Genomic DNA, 6,144 nt, shown 5'->3' on the forward strand with positions numbered 1-6,144 from the left:
ACCTTCCGTTCCATATTGACCCATGGTTTATCTTTCAATGGACCTCTTCTTCCTTCAAAGGAACTGATCTGTAAGGAAAGGTATAGTTTAGGTCAGGGTTAGGCAACTTTTGAGAGGTGGAGATCTACCTGGGCAACATGGAAGAGAGCAAAGATCACCTTGCTGCAGCACCCTTTTATATAAACAGTATGGGCTAGATTCAGAGACAGTTACGCCGGCATATCAGTAGATACGCCATCGTAACTCTGAATCTACGCCGTCGTAAATTTAAGCGTATTTTGGAAACCAGATACGCTTAAATTAGGCTAAGATACAAGCGGCGTAAGTCTCCTACGCTGTCGTATCTTAGGCTGCATATTTACGCTGGCCGCTAGGTGGCGCTTCCGTCGATTTCAGCTTAGAATATGCAAATGAGCTGGATACGCCGATTCAGAAACGTACGTGCGCCCGGCAGGTTTTTTTACGTTGTTTGCGTAAGGCTTTTTTCAGCGTAACGTTACTCCTGCTATATGAGGCATAGCCAATGTTAAGTATGGACGTCGGGACAGCGTAGAATTTTGCGCCGTTTACGTTGTTTGCGTAAGTCGTTCGCGAAAAGGGCTTTGCGTAAATTACATTCACGTCGAAAGTATTGACTATTTGCAACATGATTAGGAGCATGCGCACTGGGATACGTTCATGGCCGGCATGCGCCGTTCGTGAGAAACATCATTTACGTGGGGTCACGTTTTATTTACATAAAACACGCCCACCTCTTGACAATTTGAATTTGGCGCGCTTACGCCGGCAGATTTAGGCTACGCTGCTGCAACGTAGTAAGTGCTTTGTGAATACTGCACTTGCCTCTCTAAATTGCGGCGGCGTAGCGTAAATAACATACGCTACGCCCGCACAATTTTACGTCGACCTACCTGAATCTAGCCCTATATATATATATATATATATATATATATATATATATATATATATATATATATATATATATATATATATATATATATATATATTTTTTTTTTTAAACATGAAATAGCAAGGCCCCAATAAAAAGGATGCCATGAAGAGAACTTATAAAGTTGGATTAAAGTGGATGTAAGCCCACTCTCATCCTTTCTAAACTACTGCCATAGTGCTGATCTATAAGGATATACATGCCTCCTGCATGCATCCTTACCTTTAATAATGCTTAAAGTGAAACAATAAAAGTGAAATATTCCTTTAAATTTCATACCTGAGGGGTGTCTATAGTATGCCTGTAAAGTAGTGCATGTTACCCGTGTTTATAACAGTCCCTGCACAAAATTACATTTCTAAAGGAAAAAAGTCATTTAAAACTTGCGGCTATAATGAATTGTCGGGTCCTGGCAATACAGATAAAAGTCTTTGAACAAAACCGGCATGGAACCCCCAACCAAAAAAAAAAAAAAATGCTTGGAGGTCCCCCCAAATTCCATATCAGGCCCTTCAGGTCTGGTATGGATATTAAGGGGAACCCTCTGCCATTTTTTTTTTAATGGTGCAAGGGTTCCCCTCAAAATCAATACCAGACCCTTCAGGTCTGGTATGGATTTTAAGGGGAACCTCCCACAAAAAAATGGCGTATGGTTCCCCCCAAAAATCCATACCAGACCCTTATCCGAGCCTGCAACCTGGCAGGCCGCAGGAAAAGGGGGGGGGCGAGAGAGCACCCCTCTCCTGAACCATACCAGGCTACATGCTACATGTTGATGGGGACAAGGGCCTCATCCCCACAACCCTTGTCCGGTGGTTGTGGGGGTCTTTTTTGTGAAATGGTACCTTACCAATTCACATAGGGGGCCGGGATCTGAGGGTCCCCTTTGTTAAAGGGGACTTCCAGATTCCGATAAGCCCTCTGCCCGCAGACCCCCACTACCACCGGGCAAGGGTTGTGGGGATGAGGCCCTTGTCCCTATCAACATGGGGACACACTCCCCGGGCATGTGGCCTGGTACGGTTCAGGAGGGGGGGTGTTCTCTTGTCCCCCCTGTTTTCCTGCAGCCTAGCAGGTTGCATGCTCGGATAAGGGTCTGGTTTGTTTTTTGGGGGGGAACCCCACACCATTTTTTTTATTTTGGTGTGGGGTTCCCCTTAAAATCCATACCCGACCTGAAGGGCCTGATATGGAATTTGGGGGGGCCCCCCGCGCATTTTTTTTTTATTTTGGTTCTGGGCTCACCCATGTCGTTTTTTTTTTCAATTACTTTTATCTGTATTTCGGGGCCCGACAATTCACTATCGCCGCAAGTAGTTATAAATGACTTTTTTTCCTTTTAGAAATGTCATTTTGTGCAGGGACTGTTATAAACACGGGAAACATGCGCTACTTTACAGGCATACTATAGACACCCCCAGGTACAAAATTGAAAGGAATATTTCAATTTTATTGTTTCACTTTAAGCATTTTTAAAATCACTGCTTCCAAAAAAACAGTTTTTTAAAACTTTTTTGAATTGATACATGTCCCCTGGAGCAGGACCCAGATCCCCAAACAATTTTTATGACAATAACTTGCATTTTAACCTTTTTATTTTTCATGTTCGTGTCCCATAGACTTTAACGTTGTTCGTGTGTTCGAACACATTTTTTTGCCTGTTGCATATTAACCTTTAAAATGAGCTCTTTTGATTTCTCCCATAGACTTTTAAAGGGTGTTGCGCGGCTTTGGAATTTGTCGTGAACACCCCAAATTGTTCGCTATTCGGCAAACAGGCAATGTTCGAGTCGAACTCATGTTCGACCCGAACATAAAGCTCATCCCTAGTCATAAGCCTAGGCATATTACCAGACAGGAAACAGGAAGTGGGTTGTATAAGTTATTTACTGGCAGAAAAAAAATACTATTCAAAGTTAAACCAACAAGGGCAGAAGATTTAATAGATGGAAAAAAAAAATGGAAAAAGGTCCGCTTTAAAGGAAATAAAAAAAAAAAAAAGGATTTTGGTGATTTTTGCTAGCACATGACAAAATGTTTGCAAGGACACAGGTTCACCTTATTCACTAAGCTCAGTGAACATTCACTTTGCAAAGTGGTTGATCTCAATGTATATTTTATGCTCTAAAACAGGTGTGTTAACACTTTCCTATGTTATCCAAAAAACATAAAAAAAAACATGTTTTGGCTGGAGTTACACTTAAAAAATATACCTGTTCAGACAAATTCAACTTAAAGCGGTTGTATACCCTGTAATTATTATTATTTTTTTACACCTGTAAAGGAAAAGCCATAATGAGCTAGTATGCACTGCATACTAGCTCATTATGAAATACTTACCTTAAAACGAGGTGAACGCCGAGCTAGATGTCATCTTGCTCCAGCGTGTCTTCCGGGTATCGCCGCTCCAGCGCTTTGATTGGCTGGAGCGGCAACGACGTCACTCCCGTGCATGCACGCGGTAGACTTCAATTCGGCAAGGTCTGGCGGCTGCCGGTCCTTTAGCCGAGGATCCCCGCTGCGCATATTCTTTATACCTACAGGTAAGCCTTATTATAGGCTTACCTGTAGGTAAAAGTCAAAAGGTGGGGTATACAACCACTTTTAGAACAAACCTACAGACCCTATCTTGTTTGTATCCCGGGGATCGCCTGTATCACTTTAAAAAAGCTCTAAAAATGTTCAAAATATAGCACAAAACATATGAAAAGTGCTGATACTCAAAACTATGAGTAGCTGTATGATCTAAGTTCAGTTACAGCAATACATGGAGCGGGCTATACAACACTGCTTCAAATATTATCTTCAGGGAGATATTAATCACCACTAATACTGTATATGTATTTAGAGCCATATGTTGCATTACATCAATCATTATCTTACATCTATACTTACAAACATTAGAAATGTATCAGTTTCCCTATAGAACTCCATGGATTCCCCTCCAGGAAGACATACAGGAAGATATACAACAAGACATTGTTATGGCAGCAGATAGCTGCAATAACCCTGGTATTCTCTTCTTCAGCGGGCAGTCCGCTTTTAGATAAAAGTGGTCTCTGCGGCGCATTCGACACCAGATCAACCGCGTTGCCCTCTGCCACTTACCAGAGCCGTTGGTAGCGGTGGAGGCGATCAGGTCCTCTTCCGTGTGTGGTATGGAGATGAGTGAGGGGTAAATGGACCCCACCCGTCATACCAATGCAGGGCGGAAGCAACGTCAAAACGTTACTTCCGCCCATAACTCTTAACCACTTCCGGACCACCGCATGCCGATTATCTCTATTATGGCAGCAGCTAGGTATCCTCTTTTTCAGCCGGTGGTCCGGTTTCCGATAATGGTGGTCTCTGTGGCAGATTCGCCACGAGATCACCGTTATCGGCGGTGGGAGAGGCCCCCCTCCCGCTGCTTTTCCGTGCCCTCTGCTGCTTACCGGAGCCGTCGGCAGTGGTGGAGACAATCGGGTTCTTCTCGTGGCTGGTTATTAAGACGAGTGAGGGGGAAGATGGCCCACCCGTCTCCATAACATTTTTGGGCTGGAGTTACACTTAAAAAATGTACCTGTTCCGACAAATTACCATACCATACCATAGCAGGGCGGAAGCAACGTCAAAACGTCACTTCCGCCCATACTGTAGCTCTTAAAGGGCCATTTTTTTATTGCATTTTAGTGTAAATATGAGATCTGAGGACTTTTTGACCCCAGATCTCATATTTAAGAGGACCTGTCATGCTTTTTTTTTTTACAAGGGATGTTTACATCGAATAAGAATAAAAGTGACACAATTTTTTTGGTAAATTTTTTTAATAAAAAGGTTAAACAAATAAGAAAAAAATAGCTAAAATTTAAATGCGCCCATCCCGCTGAGCTTGTGTGCAGGAGCGAACGCATATGCGAGCAGTGCCCGTATATCAAAACGGTGTTCAAACCACACATGTGAGGTATCGCCTCGATCGGTAGAGCGAAAGCAATAATTATAGCTCCAGACCTCCCCTGTAACTCAAAACATGCAACCTGTAAGATTTTTTAAATGTTGCCTATGGAGATTTTTTTTATATACTCTTTATTACAAATTTTACTTACAAGTTAGTTTTACATTTGTTTTGTTTCAATATCTTAACATATATCTCTATTTTCATTTCCATTCACTCTTCCCACTCATTCCCTTCCTACTCATCCATCTTATAGTCACTATTTTCTTCAACCTTCTATTCACTTTGTACTATATTTTCAGGTATTCCTGTATCCATTGTTAAATAAGATCTATACCACTTTCCCCAAATATTTTCATATTTTTGCACATTTCCCCTTTGTTCATACATTATTCTCTCATGTGGTACAATCTGGTTTACTGCTTTCACTCATTGACTTACAGTATTGTCGGTGGTTTTGGCTGGATCCATTTTTCCACTATGTGTTTTCGTGCCAGGAATAATGCTTCTTGCAAGAATATCCTAGTATATATGCACCCTCTTTCCTCTTTTAGTACTCCCAGCAGGCACAATTCCACTATTTATATAACTATTTCTAATTTCCTGACCACCTGTTGCCAATATCTCCCTATACTCCCACAGTACCACATCAGGTGGAGGAAGCCCGCACCCCCTGCCCACATCTTGAGCAGTTTGGTGCAATCATCCTCCTCATTCTGTACAGTCTATTCAGAGCCAGGTATGTCTGGTGTATTATATTTAATTTAATTATCCTATTATTCATTGCTGGGGATACTTTCAGGTGAGAAGAGCAGATTTCATCCCATTCCTGATCGCTCATATCTGGGATGGCTACCTGCCATTTATCCCTTGGTCCCACCGGTTATCCATTTATCTTACTCTGTAGCAGGTGTGAATATAATTTGGATATCAGTCCATTGTCCTTGTGATCTCAAGATACCCATAAGAGGGTATTTAGATATTGTTAGTTCCTTTCTTCCAAACTGTGCCTGTAGTACATGTCTAAACTGTAAATACCCATAGAACTGTTTGCTCGGGAGATTGTATTGTTTACCCAGGTTCTGATATGATAATATTATATTGTTATACATCTGACCAATAGTTATTACTTTTTTCTGTATCCCAAATTTACTATCTTCAAACACTCCCAATTGCTCAAATGTTGGATTATTCCACAAGGCAGTTTCTGGCGGGATATCATTAAATCTTGTCAGTTTTTTAGTCTCCTTCCAGACCGACC

Source organism: Rana temporaria, chromosome 7 (genome assembly GCF_905171775.1).
Source record: "Rana temporaria chromosome 7, aRanTem1.1, whole genome shotgun sequence".
Classification (NCBI taxonomy): domain Eukaryota; kingdom Metazoa; phylum Chordata; class Amphibia; order Anura; family Ranidae; genus Rana; species Rana temporaria.